Genomic DNA, 17,332 nt, shown 5'->3' on the forward strand with positions numbered 1-17,332 from the left:
AGGAATATCTGAAAGTGTTTCTAAGGGACTTGCTCTTGTTTTTCCAAAATTTTATCCAATAACTTCTATAAAGATTCCTCCGAAAATTCTTCAGGGATTTCTCAAGGGATCTCCCCACACATTCCTCCAGACTTTTTTGCAGGAATACTAACAAGGATTCTTCTAGGAATTTCCCAAGAAATTTCTTATGCAATCTTTCAAAGATTTCTCCGGAGATGCTCAATGAATTTCTTCTAGAAAATTCTTCAGGGTTTTCTCAAGGGGTTCTTCCAGAAATTCCTTCAAAAATAACTTTAAAAATTCCTTCAGAGATATATTAAGGGATTCTCCAGAAGAACCTCCAAGTAAAAATTGTCTAGCAAACTTTTGAATAGTTTCTCCAGAGATTCTTGAATGACATTTCCAAGAATTACCCTAGAAGTTCTGGCGGAGATTCAAACAAATTTTTCCAGGAATATCACCAGGAATTCCTCGAATTGCCCCCAGAAACTTCTTCAGAGATTTCACGTGGCAATGATTTATAGTTTTTTTTTTATTTCTTCTAGTTGTCCCTTCAGTGATTCCACAAGGGTTCCGTACAATAATTTCTCCACACATTCCTCCAGAATTCTTTCAGAAATTCCTTCAGAGATTTATTCAGGGAATCTCCCAGGAACCTCGATGTATTAAAAATTCCTGCAGTAGAATCGCCAAATATATTGCTTTGAAACAATTAAGTGATTTTCCAGATATCCCCCTAGATGTTCCAGAAATTCCGTCAAATGTTCATCAAGAGATTCGTCCTGGAAATTCAAAAGGGGTCATACTAGGTCAACACTATAGGCATTTTTGAAGAAGTCTCTGGAGTAATATCTGGGTAGATCCATTAAGAAACTTCCTTAAGAGATCTTTGGAATAATTCTGGAGGAAACCCAGAAAAAATTCTTGCAGGAATTTCTGGAGGAATCCATTGAGCGAAAGTTGCTCAAAAGGCTATAGAAACCGTTATGTTATAACGGAATCTTTGGAACAGTTTATTGAGCGAATTCGTGTTAAAAACTCTGCAAGAACGTCTACTGCAATTCTTGAAAAACAATCATGGAGTAATACATGGAAAAATCTTTAAAGGATTTTCCTAGGTAACCCCTGAAGGAGCTCCTGGAAGAATAGAGGAGATATTTTTTTGCCGGAACCCCCGAAAAACACCCAGAGAAATCCCAGAAAGTCCTGAAGGTGGAATTTTTTGAAAAATCTCTAAATAATTTCCAGGTGAAATTTCTGGAAGGATTCTTCTGTTCTGTGTCCTCAATGAATTCATCCAGGTTCTCCCTCAAGATTCACTTTAGACATTCTTTCAGAGATTTATTCAGGTGCTTTTACAAGAAATCCGTCAGGAATATCTCAAAGTTTTTCTTAGGGAATTTCTCAACTTATTCCTCAAAAATTTCCTCTAAAAATAATTTCTCTAGGAATCCCTCCGAATATTCTTTAAGGGATTTCTCCAGGGATCTCCCCAGACGTTCCTTCAGGGATTTCTCAAGGAATACTAACAACAATTCTTCCAGGAATTTCCTAAGAAATTCTTTCAAAAATTTAAGAAGGAATCCTTCTAAAACTCCTTCAAAGATTCCATCAGAGATACTCTCTGAATTTCATCTATAAACTTCTTCTGGGTTTTCTCAAGGGATTCCTCAAGAAATTCATAAGAAGGCACCGTCAGAAATTCCTCCAATAATTTGTCCAGAAATTCTCCCAAAATTTTCTTCAGAGATTACCCTGAGAGTTTCTTTAGAAGATTTTAAGATAAATTCCTTGAGAGATTCCTGAATGAATTTCTTGGAAAATTTCAGGCAGAGACTCTGTTGGCATTCCTTAGAAAGTCCCTGAAGATCCCTGAAAAAAAATCTAAAAGTATTTACGGAGAAGTCCATAACGAAATTGTTGGAGAAATTTTAGAGAAATTACATGAGTAAGAACCATGATGACGTATTCCTGGAGGATTCCTTGTAAGAGTCGCCGGGAGAAATACCTGAAGGGATTCCTTGAAAACAGTCTCGAGTAATTCTCAAAGGAGATCTTTGGGAGAACTCTGGAGGAGACACAGAAGAGATTTTTGTAGGAATTTCTGGAGGAATTCATTGAGGGAAAAGCGGTTACATCACTGTAGAAAAAACTGTATGAATTTGAAATAAAAAAAAGTTAGTTATTCCCTAGCGAAATCTTTAAAAAGGTTCCTTGGAGATTTTTTCGAGGAATCCCTGGAGAAACTCCTGAGCGAATTCGTTTAAAAATCTCTGCAAGAATGTGTACAGTAATATCAGGAATTTTTTTAAGTATTTGCTTAAGGTGAAACAGTTTGGAATCAACTTCTAAGATTGCACTAAAACTTCAAAGGCACAAATTTCGCGAAGAAAGCATCCCACAACAGTGCACTTTTTATTTTGGCTTCGTGCACTAGCAGAAAGCCTAAAATAAGAAAATCAGGAACGTTTGCTAACTATTTCTCCAGTTTTGTGCCTTTGAAAACTTGAGTAGGGGGAGAAGTCGGTCATTGTGCCGGCCATCTTTGGATTCCGAGATGTTTCACATTAAGTAATCCCTGAAGGAACTCCTGGAAGAATTCTGATGCTATTTTTTGCAGGAACCCCCGAGAGACATTTAGAGGAATACCAGCAGGAATATCTGGAAAAATCTCTAAATTATTTCCTAGCAAAATTTTTGGAGTAATTTTATGGAAGTATTTTTCGAGTAAGGAACTCTCGGAGGAATCCATTGAGAAACTTCTAAGGGAAATCCTCGAGAAATCAAAAGAGAATTTTTTGGACAAATCCGTTTATGACACCTGGAGAAATCTTTTAAGGAATTTCTAGACTTATTCCTGGAGAAATCTTAGAGGAATCCTAGAAATTCCTAGTGAAAAATTTCAAGAAGGGATTTCCAAAAGAAATTTGTGTAGAAACTCCTTTCGATGTTCGTCAACCCTTTAGAAGGTTTTCAGGGAAATTTCTTGACAAAATTTCTGAATAAATCTCTTGAAAAATTCCAGGCTGAAACCCTGTAAGCATTCCCGAAAAAGTCTCTGAAGAAATTTCTTGAAGTATTTTTGTAGAAATCCATAAAGGGACTATGTATTGAAGAAATTTTTGAGAGAATAGTTGAGTAAGAAACATGATGACTTATTCCTGGAGTGTTCCTTGTAAAAGATCCTGGAGAAGTACCTGAAGGGATTCCTGGAAAAATATCTAAAGTTATTCTCGAAGGAGATCCTTGCAGGAATTCTGTAGGAAACCCAGAAAAGATTCTTACTGGAATTCCTGGAGGTATTCATTGAGAAAAAATTGGTAAATCTAAAGCAATCCCTGAAGATGCTCCTATGAGAGCTCTAAAGATATTTTTATGGGAATCCCCACTAAGCATCTAGACGAATGCCAGGAGGAATTTCTAGAAAAATTTAAATTATAGTTGTCTCTGGAGAAATCTTTGTGGAAATTCTTGGAGGAATCCCTTAAGAAATTCCTAGTACCTTTTCAGTAAAAGTTCAAGAAGTAGGAGTTCTGTAGGAGTTTCAAAAGAAATTTTGGAGAAATTCCAAAAGGATTTATTTGTAGAAATCCACGATGAGATTCTGAAGGAATCACTTGAAAATTCCTGTGGTCAGAATCTTTTGTAGGAATTTTTGGAAAAGTCTTGGAGAAATCCTAGAGAAAGTGCTGAAAGTGATCTTATAGGAATCTTTTGGAATTACAGGACGAATACCAGAAAATGACTGCATGAATTTCCAGGGGAATTCATGGAGAACGAATACCTTCAAAAACTTCTGGGGAATCACTGTAACAATTTCTGAAGAAATCTGTTGACAAATTCTGGAGGCATTCCTGAAAGTGTTCTTAGATAGCCTTAATTGAAAAAAAAAATCCCATGAGAAATTTTACCTCTCTATATATTTTTGGAGAAATTCCTGGAGAAATATCCGTAGAAATTGTTGGAGGAATCCCTTTAGAAATTCTTGGAGAAATCCCTTTAGAAATTCCTGGAGCAATTTCTGTAAAAGTTCAAGAAGAAATCTCTGTAGAAGTTACAGAAGAAAGTTCCACAGTTCCTGAGGGAGTTTTTTCGAAGAAACCTACGATGAATTTCCGGAAGAACCGTTTGAACATTCCTGGGGCAGAATCATTTGAAGGAATAGTCTTGGAGAAATCCTAGAGATAATCCTGAAGGTGTTCTTGGAGAAATCACATGGAATTTTAGGAGAAATATCTTAAAAAGACTGGATGCATTTCTAGAGGAATTCATGTGGAACGAAAACCTTCAAAAATTGCTGGCGAATCACTGTTACAAAATCTGGAGGAATCCTTGAAGAAATCTCTTGAAAATACTGTAGAAATCCCTGAAAGTGTTTTTAGATATCCATGGAATTTCTAGAGTAACGATTGAAAGAATTAAAGGAGGAATTCTAGAGAAATCTGAAGGGAACCCAGGAGTAGCTCTTGCAGAGATTCCTGGAGGAATCCCTTCAACGAATATCTGAAAGAACCTCTGGAGGAACATATGAATGGAGCTCTGAAACAATCTCTAAATTATTACATAGCGGCATCTTTGAGAACACCTTTGGAGTAGTTGTTCGAGGCCTCCCAGGAGAAGTTCTGGGGAAAATCCTGGGATAAATCTCTGGAGGCATTCCTTGAGTAATTTTAGAGGAATTTCTGGATAAATAATTGAATGAATTCCCGAAGGAATCCCTTGGGAAATCCCTGGAAGGAATGCACAGAGTATTCCTGGTGAAAACTTTGAAGGATGCCCTGGAAAAATTTCTAATAAACTGTTCTGGAAAACTCCTTCGAGATACTCTGCTTGCATTTTTGAAGAAATCATGGGAGGAATTCTTGAGAAGATCCTTGCAAATATTTCTGGAAAAATATTAAGAAAATCCCTTGACAAAATTATTGGAAGAACTCCTGGAAAAATTACTAAGTTAATTCTTTAAGAAACACTTAGCGGAGAAGCTCAGACCCAGTTGGAACGTAACGCCATAAAAAAGCAGAATACGGTTACAGACGGCTGCAAGAAAAGTTTGCCTCACCATCAGGAGGAGAAGAGCTGCTACCAAAACAATGAAAAGTTGATTTGAACTTCAATTTTAAACTGCGGTGGACGTACGCGATAGTAGGTAGATTTTGATGGTCTATACTTTTGGAACTGTTATAAATTTGGACCAAAAATATGGATCAGCAACCAAAACGACCTTAAGGTTGGTTTTTCGATTTTCAAATTGTTGCGTCGTGCAACGGGGGTTTGCTCTGTTGAGCTTGAACGGAACGATCTGTTGATCGTCCGCCAACCTGTTGCTTGGTGCAACAGGGCACAGGACCGATAGCTCGACTGGAATGGACTAGGGCTGACTCAAGCCTTCACGGAAGGCTTTTTGGCTTCCACTGATGGAGGAGGAAAAGATGATTTGCTTCACTTGATTAATGTATTCTTAACTTGCTTATGTTACACAGGTTGAAAGGAAACTGAATGAAACTGATTGAAACTGAATCGAAACTGAATTGAAACTGAATCGAAACTGAATCAAAACTGATGAATTGCTTGCGCATGCAAGCTGCTTATATAGGCTACAGGTAAACGAAATTCTTGCATGCGCAGCGATGTGGGGAATGATGGAAACTTCCACTACCTGGACGATGCTGCAGTGGGTTCGATGATGATGATGATGGTTGTGCTGGTGGTGGTGCAATGTGTCTGATGTACACGATCATGCTATATATAGCTGGCTAGATGGATGGCAATTGAATGAACAGATGAAGGGATGCAAATCGTGCTTTGGGGTATTGTCCGCTCCCTATATTGATGCTGCAAACCGGGTAGCGAAATGGAGGATGTTGATCATGGAATATTCCGCTGCTGCCTGCTGCCAGCGCTTCTCAAATTGCTTCTTGTGACGTCGGGACGGAACATTCTCCCCCCGGTTGAGACCTCGTATCAACAATTTCTTGCAGCGAAGGTTGATGTTGTCCTCGATGGGAAGGATAGGAACTTTGTTGATTGAATGATGAAGTGTTGAACTGCTGACTTGATTGTGGCGGAATGCTTGGAGGATTGACTCGCATCTGATGGCTGGTGTTGCTTGAAGACTTTGTTAATGACGTACTCGTTGAGTGGTACTTCCTGCTCACGATCCTCGGTTACTATGCTCTGGATGATCTCTCAGTTGCTTGGGTGGATGCATACAGAATACGTACTCCGGGATGGCTTCGCTGACTCGACATTGCATGGTGGATTCATCTGGTGGTTTCTCCTGCCTTGAGTTGATATGGGGGTGCTTGAACCACTAGTCGGTTTGACCGGTGGCATCATCTCGATCGATCTCTGGTACGGAGCTTCTCTCAATACCGGACGTAATCTGATGGGCATTAGGATTGTCTCCCTCACTGGACGGATTCCGGCTGTCGTCGGGATTGACATCGAGATCGGTGGAATTGTGGTTGAACGCTGGAACCACCTGGATACCGGATGACTTCCGGTTGACTCTGGACACGACTTCTTCGCTGGATACATCTCGTTCTTCTTCGGGATTGACTTGATCATCGGAAGGATGCCTGCTGACATTCGATGATTCGGCTTGAGACTCGCAGGAATTTCGGTCGGTGACAGGGCTAGCTTGGGTACCGGAGGAATACCGATCAGCAACATGAACGTCTTATGCTCTGGAAATATTTCGGTTGGCGACCGAAACGGCTTGGGAACCGGATGAGGGATACCGGTCAAATCTGGAGGCTTCTCTGGAATCGGATGGGCTCCGACAATACACGGGAATTCTTGCTGAACCGGTTGAGGTCCGGTCGCACAAGCTGGCTGCTTATGGATCGGATGGATTCTGGATACACACATGAACTGCTTGGGCACCATGGATGGATGGAACTCGCTTACAGCTGGAAATCGCTGGGACATCGGCTGGTATCTGGTCACACTGGATGGTTGCTTCAGTACCGGAAGTAACTTGATCACGAAGCTGGGATGCTTCGACACTGGTTGGAATCTTGCTACACGCTGGATAGGCTGCATTACCGAACTGGATTCGGTCAGGCTGGATGGAAACTTCAGTGCTGGAATAGATCCGGCCACACATGGGAATCGCTGCGGTGTTCGACGAGATCCGGTCAAACGGGATGATTGTTTCGACGCTGAACGGAATCTGGTTCTACATGAGAATCGCTTCGCGACCAGACACGATCCGATCGCACTCGGGAATTCTTTGTTGATTGAGCGGAATCTAGTCACACAAGGGATCCGCTGGGGCACCGGACGGGAGCCGGTTGCGCACTGGAATGAATTTACTGCTGGATACTGGAGTAGCTTGGACGCTGAAAGTACTTCTGTTGGCATCGGTACCAATCTGGGCGGTGGATGTAAACCGGGTGGCATGAGGAACGTCTTCGGCAACGCACCACATACGGTAGCTCTCTTGAATGGTGTCGGTCTCGGATGAATTCCAACCTGGTTGATTGGAATTGGAAACGTGTTCGTTGTTTGATGAACTGCTGTTACTCTCGATGTCGACAAACTTGGTTGACTCATTGCCGACGTGGAAATCCGCTGCTGGTGTCGGATTTGCTGGATTAGCTTGATGCTCACTCTGCTTGCTTGGAGGGTTGGACTTGTGTTGGTAGGCAACTGTTGTCACCTCTACACATCTCCTTGGCACTTTTCCACGGTAGGTGGAATCTTCATGGGTTGGTAGTTTTGGTAGCTCACATTGGGTTAGCACCTCTCCTTGTTGAATTGGCACACCTGCTCGTTGGGTTGATGCTTTCTCTCGTTGTGTTGCTTCTTCTTCTCGATGGCACTTCTGAACTATTGGAGCAACAGAAGGCGGGACAATCGGCGTTGGTGCCGACTTGCTCTTGATGACCTCGGCCAGTGTTGATCAGACTCATTTCCCCGAAATTCGAATTGTGAAGCCATGAACTGTTATAACTGTGCGTTGTATTCCTGAGATGGAGCGGGACGTGGTTGGGCTTGAGTGTTGCACATGGGATCCGACAGTTTCGATCTTGGTGGGCCGCAATTCAAGTTTCGGTGAAATGATTCGCACTCACTCACTCACTCATTTCATTTCACCGAAACTTGAATTGTGGCTCTCTGGGATCAAAATTGATCGATTTTGTGTGCAGTACTCAAGCTTAACCATCTGATTTTCTATCTTAGGAGGATAGATCATGGTTGTAGTAGTTCGTGGCTTCGTAGTTCGGAAAATGTTATTTTCGGGGAAATGAGTCTGTACAACACTGACCTCGGCTAGATCACCCTCGGAACGGACCAGGGCTGCTCCACACACAGGATTTAACTTCATGGCTGAAGTTTCAGCGCTTGGTGGCTGCAAGGAATGGATTGGGTTGACGGCAAACTGGCTCACCTTCAACTCGTTGGCTTGGGCTGGGAACAGCTGCTCTGGGAACATCTCTCTCTGTGGCGACGTGTTTGGCTTCTCCATCACGTCTGGAATCGGAACGGACTGTTCCGTCGGTGGACTCGGTGATCGGCTTCGAATCAGTGGGGTGCGCCAACGTGGTGCAGTGGTCGCAGCGAAGTAGTTGGATGATGTTGAACGATACTTCTGATACCTGTCACTGGTGCTCGGGAAAGAAAGCAACATGGTCTCCACCAGTAGACAGGCATCGTCGTGGAGGTCATCGAAGCGCTCATAATCCTTATCCACATCCGAATACCTCTCAACTGGGATTGTGGACAAGATCTCACCGTTCACTCTTTGGTACTGCTTGTAGAAGAACTGAAGCTCTCTTTGATATATCTTCACTTGTGCCAAACTCGGTTGATCGGTACTGTCTCTCACTAACTGCTGGTGGATCTTCTTCACTTTGGCGTCAATGAGGCTACGCTCGGCGAACAGCCTTTTGACGCTGGCCATTTCAGGACACTTCACACGCGCACGTCTTGTCTTGATATGAAACGGACTTTTTTCGTTTGCACTCACTACCACTTTGCTTTCGTTTCCTCTCCGCCAATGGAAACCTGGAATGTGTTCTCTATGCTCTTGTGTCGAGCTACCGGGCAGGAACAACAGCAATCCTCTTGGTAGGAAAGCTGATTGCTATCGGCGATAGCAATTGGATGAAATTGTCTCAATCTGTTGATTGACGACACACTCTGCTGCTGTTGCAGCCTTCAAGGAACTGGCTCCTCTATCCGGTTCGAAGGACCATATGTTGCGTCGTGCAACGGGGTTTTTGCTCTGGTGAGCATGAACGGACGATCTGTTGATCGTCCGCTAACCTGATGCTTGCTGCAACAGGGCACAGGACCGATAGCTCGACTGAAATGGACTACTGATGATTCAAGCCTTCACGGAAGGCTGCTTGGCTTCCAATGGTGGAGGAGGAAAAGATGATTTGCTTCACTTGATTAATGTATTCTTAACTTGGTTATGTTACACAGGTTGAAAGGAAACTGAATGAAACTGATTGAAACTGAATCGAAACTGAATTGAAACTGAATCGAAACTGAATCAAAACTGATGAATTGCTTGCGCATGCAAGCTGCTTATATAGGCTACAGGTAAACGAAATTCTTGCATGCGCAGCGATGTGGGGAATGATGGAAACTTCCACTACCTGGACGATGCTGCAGTGGGTTCGATGATGATGATGATGGTTGTGCTGGTGGTGGTGCAATGTGTCTGATGTACACGATCATGCTATATATAGCTGGCTAGATGGATGGCAATTGAATGAACAGATGAAGGGATGCAAATCGTGCTTTGGGGTATTGTCCGCTCCCTATATTGATGCTGCAAACCGGGTAGCGAAATGGAGGATGTTGATCATGGAATATTCCGCTGCTGCCTGCTGCCAGCGCTTCTCAAATTGCTTCTTGTGACGTCGGGACGGAACACAAATGGTTAGACCCTCAAAATTGTTCAAGGACCAGGTGTTGAATTCTGAGAAATATGAGAATATCTCTTACTTATTACTCTCTGTGACAATCATGATTCGCAACACATCAAGAAAATTCAGTTATCATCTTCTGCTACAGCTCTGATGTTATTTTATGATGCTAACAGTTCATAATAAAATCCACCCATGCAAGCTCCAAATTGGGGGGGCACCATTGCCATAGGATGTTCGGGAATTGTTTATTGTAAATGAGAGAGAAACGGGATTTATGATCGCTCTCTCTTTGGGGCTCTCGTTTGCTGCTGCTATTTATCAAGCTTGTTACAACTTGCGACACATTTCCGATCATGGAATAATACAGAAGGGATGTCTTTCTTCGCTTGCTTCAATATTCAATGGGGACGAATTCTGCAATGCCTGTCAAGAACAGAGCCAGACATGAGATTACCTATGTTTCTAGTAATTTTTAGATAAATACCACTCCAAATGTTAATAATTTACACACTCATCATGTACGACACAAACCCATCTCTGATCAGTAATCTGATGAACTCCCTTTATTCTGTTGCTATATTGGTTCATTCGCGTTCGATTGTGGTGATATTCCAGGCAAGCATGATTGTCACTTACAAGTCTCATTAGTGGCGAACCGAACACGTTCCCTAACCACAGAGGTACTCACTGTAAACAGGCGCTGTCAATGTTCTGCATTGATTGCAATGCAGTTGCATAGAGAAATCAAGCATCACTTAAAAAAAATCAATTCAATATTGATAATCGTCTTTTTTTTTGGAAAATTTAACTTCCTTTACAGTAAAAAATTGAAAATTGCCTTATTTTACGCTAAGAATTGTATTCTCAATTTCCAGAAAGTTCAAAGATAAGAGTTTGAATTTTGTTCAACGGTCCAGATCGAATCAAGTGACTTTGTTTTGAGCGATTTTCATGCAATCGTCTTAAGAGACTCAAGTAGGAGTAACAATTGTCACGTTCGAACAATCGTCAAACCACATTGATTCGCATTGCAATCAAACGGGGAACTCAACAAGCAATCTCAACTGCACGCAAGCAAGTTGTACATATCCACGTCCCATGTTGAAAGGGGGAGATCCGTTCGATTGAAAGGCGCCAATTCTAATGCAAAAAAGGGGAAATTGATGACCGACGACGAAGCACGGAGGATCAGTTTTTTCATAAAGGTGGTATAAACTCACTTTTTAACAGAATCTGTCAATCTGTCGAGAAACGGCTTACTTTGCTGCACGTAATAGCCATTACACAACTGAAATCAGTTGCATAATGAATATTATGCAACGCTTTTTCATTATGGAACTGCTTTGAGCTGAGCAATGAATCATTGGGCAATTCCTCAAGTGGTCTTTAACAACGACCACTTGAGGAATGTAATAAGCAACTCGTTGCAGGATTGTATTTTAAAATCATTCGTCGTCATAATCCCATTCGAAGCGCCTCGTTGGGTAAATGTACGACTCGTGCTATAAAAATATAAAAAAAAAATTGAAAAATTTAAAATTTTTGCCTCCAATGTTTTAAGTCTGAACCACTACGACGACTTTCATGTGGAGTGAAGGTGCAGTGTCGAACGCAATGCGTGCAAGGTGCAATTCCGTATTTCTGGGTTCTGGATGGCTAGCTGGCTGAATGCAGGCTGCTTTGAACTTTGCATAATATGTGCAGTGTAGTTGATTGACACGCACATCCGAGAGGCCTCCCTCTCGGATTGCTTGTTTTGTATTACACGCAATGCACCCATAAATTTGGCGGTGTTGAACACGTCTGATTCGTGGTGTGTTTGCAGGAGATTATGATGCTTCGATGAACGATGAATAAACGGACACGTTTTCAATGGGCTTGCATGGATACAAATTAATGAAAAAACTGCGCTGATAATATGACACTTTCGTTTTCAAAATTAAATTAATCCCTGTTACAAATAAGAATTATAATTTGGAAGCATTGGGAGAAATCTACCATTTCGGAAAGTATGAAGAAAAAATATCCAAACTTTTTGCAATCTACTACAGATGATATGCAGGCTTCGTCCTTTGGCGGAGAGGCCTGTGCCATCCGCAATAAAAAACTTTTGACCCTGGGGTGACTCAGGTAAGTCAGTTGAGAAAGCAATGTTAAATAAATTTTGTTGCAGACATTCTGTATAGTTGTTGAATGATTGAGAGTCTCTAGAAACTACATTGAAATTCCAAAAAGTCTCCTTGTCTTCAATAAAATTCTTAACTTATCATTTCAAATCAAATTCCCATTTCCAAACATGAAGTTCCTCACGTTTTTTTGGACGCCAGTAATCGATTCTATTGTTTTACCAAACCAATCATTCTCACAACAACACCAACCCCCCCTCCCCCACTACTGTGTTGAAATAGAGACAAGCAATCAATAAATCACACTGGAAGCCACTTTGAATTCATACCTGTCAGCGTTAAATAAATAACGACAAATTGCTTGTCTACAAATGGTGCCACAACTCCTCTCGTCAGTCGGGGCTCACCTGTAGGAAACCAGAAAGGAAAAGAAAAGAACAATCAGCATATGTATGTATGTTGCGGGTCTGGGTGGAAAACGGGTGTGAAGTGGTTTTGCTCCTTTGCTGATGCCCAGTCGGTATGGAGACGAAAAGTCACATCCACACACAACAATCTTGCAGTAAGTATTGTAGTCAGCCGTCAGAAGGGAATGACACTGGGGGAAAAAACAGTCATCAAATATTAACACCAAGTGTGACACAACCCAGTCACAGGGCCAAATCAGAACTGGCAGGGTGGAAGGTGCCCGGGTAAGAAATGTTATACAATCATTGCTTGTTTCTCATAAAATTCCACAAAAACAAAAGATATTCTAATTCATTTATGGTCAACAAAATAAAGCAAAATAATGTGGCAACAATTACTAAAATGGGATCCTAATACCTACAAACGGTTAAACAAACAGTTCGTTATTGTTTTGAATGATAATTCCCCTCATTAACAATATAATAAATGGTGCAATTATGGTTATAGTTGAAAATTCTCTATTATTCAACAATTCACAAACAATTTTGCTTTTAAATTGATTTCCAGAAACATTCAATACCATGAATGAACAAAACTGTATTTTGTTACAAAATAACTAATCGATTCACAAAAAATCAAAACTTTGTCTTAAGAACAAGCTTTTGATCTTCTAACAAATTTTCAGGCCAGCCATGTTGTATGCTGTACAAATATGGACTAGTTGTTGCTATACCAGGAAGAAAGCTCTGCATAGGATTCAAAATAAAATTTTGTAAGTTATTCTGAAGCTTCCTCCCTGGTATAGTACTAATAAGGTACAAAGCATATCCAATGTTAAATCATTGGTACAAATGTCGAACAAAATTATAAATAATTTAAGACAAAAATCGTTGCATCTTCTATTTTCGCGATAAATGCGTTAAATATTTAGGTTTAGTTAGGTTAAGTAAATTGAAAGCGTTTTTTTTCTCTTATAAGCAGGTGAAATCATCTCACCTGTGAAAATCTGAACTGCTACAGAAAATGAAATGTAATGTGTTGTCAACAAAATGATAATAAAAGCTGAATTTAATTTTACATAAATAAGATGATAGTGTTTTCTAACACAGATTTCCTAGATAAGAAATAATTTAGTGTTTGAAATGATACTAATAAAGAAAACAAAAAATATTATAGATTTAATCTTCAAATGAGAATAATGTAGCTTGTTGTTGTACAACAATGGTACATTTCTACCCGGGTGGTACTCGACCTAACCACATGGATCGCACTAGAATTAGAACAAAGTGCCCGTTCATTATGCAGCCCTGGTCCTCGTGTGTTCACACAAACGCACGCACACACTCACACATACTCATCATGACGCAACAGTTCCACCGAATGCTGCCAAGATAAAGCCGGGCGAAGGAATGAGGTGACATATTTTGATATATGGACTTGATGGTTGGTTTTTGCGTTTTATGGGATTTTTTTTCGGGAGTCCTTCGTTGCGTGACTAGGAGACGAGGACGAGGTCTAGGTTAAGTGGGGAGCGGGGATAATAACTATTTTTTGTGAATTGGACCACTTTTTTGGATAAGTGAATGGTCTCTTTGTTCTCGTGGGTTGATTTAGGCAGAATGTAGGATAGGAAAAGCTTACTAATTTCTCATGCATTGGTTGAAGGTGCGGGAAAAAGTGAGTTTAAGAGATTGGAGGTAAATTATCTATTACCCAGATAATCAGAATGTACGTATAACGGAATCGCCTTTTTCGTTATGCGATGCTTATATTTGCAAAGTTTCCGTTTAAAACGTTCGCCAAAAGACCTTGTACGTACAAAAGTGAAGGCAATACATGTGTATATCTTATATGATAAAAGTTAGCACGCAATGAGAGTATATAGATTTTATTGCATTTATTTTATTTTATTATCTGTAATCTAACGCGACATGATAAAAAAAGGTTGATTTGACAGATGCTACGAATTGATGCGAAAGGATATGGGATATAACAAAATGCGCTGTTGATCTCAGAAAATAGCGTTTTTTGCCAAGGAATTCTTCATTCAAACGATTTTTCGTCAAGATTTCATTTTAAAATCGAGAATATAACATCTGAAAGAATATGCAAAACACAGATATTTTAAATTGTCAATAAAATTCGAAACGTCATAGAGCAGAAAAAATCTAATGGAAACTTAAGAAGTTTAACCTTCTTAGGCACAAATTACGTTCTAGGGGGAGGGGGGAGTTTGTTCAAGCGTTACGATTCTTACAAAAAATTGAAATTTTTCATACAAAAAGCGTTACGGACGGGGGAGAGGGGGTACAAAAATTGCCAATTTTAGCGTTATATTTTTTTCTTTTTGGCGTTCGGTCCCAACTGAGCCAAAGCTGGCTTCTCAGCTTAGTGTTTTTATGAGCACTTTCCCAGTTATTAACTGAGAGCTTACATTGGCCATGTTGCTATTTTCACATTTGTATATAGTGTGACTGGTACGAGGATACTTTATATCCAGGAAAGACAATAAAATTTCCATTACGAAACAAACCCGGACCGACCGAGAATCGAATCTAGACACATTCAGCATGACTTTGCTTGGATGTAACAAACGGACCATCATGAAGGCCCCAATAAACCTAACAGCTGATGTTCAGTACATTACATGCACAATTATTGTATCAGCGGTGAAGATCTTCACAATGCCGGCTACTGAAAGAGAAAAAGCAATGATCTAACGTTCCATTTACTCGCCCATCACTCGGTCCTGGAAACAGCGTTCTTATAAAATTCAAAGGAGTCGCATAAGTTCGCTGTGGTTATCATGGTGCCAATATTTCCACTATGAAAGGCATACCTTGATTTTGAGTAGGCTCGCTAGGCTTTCAAGGAGGCTTCACGATCAGCTGAACGATCCGGCTTGAAAAACGTTCGTATAAAAGTTTCAGTCGTACAGTTTTGTTCAAAATCAGTCGATTGAATAAAACCCTTGCAAAACCATAGTTCAAATGGATGAAAATCGCTCAACTAATGGCAACTTTACCTCTCAAGATGAATTAGTCTTAGAATGATTGCTTCGTGAAACCCAAGCAGCACGGATTGTTTTTGCGTCGTAGAATGACAGAAATGTTTGATTTCGTTTTCGCGAGTCTTGGTGGGCAGTGCTTCGTAAAGCCCGAGCAAGCTGGCTCGTTATTCATTTAGCCCCTAAGCACATCCCAGTGAGCAAGGAATGGAAACGTGAATCTGAATGTCGGGTTAGATTCCACGTCCAGTCAAGAAGTTAAGGTAGGACATCTCCTTGTTACTTTGTACATGCGTTTTATCACAGAAGATGTCAATCAACAGTGATTAAACCCATAGAAAAATATGTGTTTTATTGTATCACGATCGGTGCTTTAGAATTTTTTTCATTTTTTCCTCGATTACATTTACCTTGACGTTCTGCGAAAGTGCAAAATTTCCATTGCAAAAAAAAATCCCTTCAAAGCTGTTCCCCAAATAAAAGGCGGAGAACTCTTGCTTTTAAATAAATACATTCCAACTGGAGCAATTATTTAGGTTCCTTGCTATCACAACTCGAGTTCTGAGTTTGTTGTCATTATACCAGCTGAGAATGACGTGCTTCAAAGATCTGTCAATATAATTTGTTTTAACAATGTTCATTGAAAGAACAATGTCCTCTATACCATTTAATACCAGTTACCGTTAACCCGAATGAACATACATTCTAAACAAGTAGCACTTTTTTGCTCTTACTGCTTATCAATACTGGATTTACTGGACAAAAACCTCGTTAAACATAGATCTTCACACTTCACTGTTTCCACTTTTGATCATTTTGGACAACATTGTCCTTATTCCAAGTGATCCCACAATTACTTGTAACTTTCCTTACTCTAGAGTATCGTTGCTTCACGGAAAAAATAAGCATATGGCTATTTGGAAAGAACTAAATAAAATAATATTGTATGTCACACTGATGGATCCCTTCCTGAAGGAAGAGCTGATGCTGGTGTATATTCTCGTGAGCTAAGGCTGACTAAATTTAACTTACTTGTGAGACACTGCACCGCACTGCACATATTTGTTTTTATGTGTGGATTAAAATCGGCACTTCAACAGAACGTATTTAGGCATAACAATATACTTCCTTTCAGATAGACAAGATACTATCAAAGCTGTAACTTCGATCAACTCCATGTCGAGATTCGGAACAAATCCAAATACCTTTCAAGTAGTCGGGCTACTGTTATCATACGGCACGCGCGGATTTATCTATTTTACAACCGTTTTTTTTTTTGGGTGGAATTATCGGTTTAAAATCGTTCAAACTACATTCGTTGGGAAGGTATCACCGGAGTGATTGAAGTTACAGTTGAGGAAAAAATCGCGTGTCTCGTACGAAAATTACAATCTAAACCAGGGCTGCCCAACGTACGGCCCGCGGGCCGCATCCTTTTTGAACCGCGGGCCGCAACCTTTTTGAACCGCGGGCCATATCGCAGAAATAATTTTGTGTTGCGGGCCACATTTTTGAACGCACAAATATTTGCATGAAGTTTGACGAAATTCAGTAAACAAAGTTCTTATAATCTGACAAAAATCAGTGAATGAAGTAAATTTCATTTGAAGAAATCGAAATATCTGTTTTTTTGATTTCTTCAAATGAAATTTACTTCATTCACTGATTTGTGTCAGATTATAAGAACATTATATTGCTGGTAAGTATCCTGCTGGATATTATTAGGATGTTCAGGATTTAATAAATATCATACCTGCGAATTCTGTCAAGTTCTGACCTAGTATTATTTACATGACCCAAAATGTACTAAAATCCTGATCAAGCTTTTACAAAAATCTTGGTCAGAATGTCCAGAATTATACAATAACCGTGCCTAAAATTCCTTCTAAATCTCAATCAATAAT

The 17,332-nt window shown here is 40.2% G+C and overlaps 1 protein-coding gene across 4 annotated transcripts in view; it reads right to left on the reverse strand.

Annotated features, from left to right (window-relative positions):
- The window catches only part of LOC5574559 (connectin), a 764,796-nt gene that overhangs the window by 172,379 nt on the left and 575,085 nt on the right, over positions 1–17,332 (reverse strand). For 3 of the 4 annotated variants that reach the window (XM_021849123.1, XM_021849121.1, XM_021849122.1), the window contains one exon: positions 12,343–12,420. The exons of the other annotated variant lie outside the window; for it this stretch is intronic. The gene's annotated coding sequence lies outside the window, so the exon portion shown is untranslated. The remainder of the gene's footprint in view (positions 1–12,342; positions 12,421–17,332) is intronic. 4 annotated transcript variants of the gene reach the window in all.

Source organism: Aedes aegypti, chromosome 3 (assembly GCF_002204515.2).
Source record: "Aedes aegypti strain LVP_AGWG chromosome 3, AaegL5.0 Primary Assembly, whole genome shotgun sequence".
Lineage (NCBI taxonomy): Eukaryota > Metazoa > Arthropoda > Insecta > Diptera > Culicidae > Aedes > Aedes aegypti.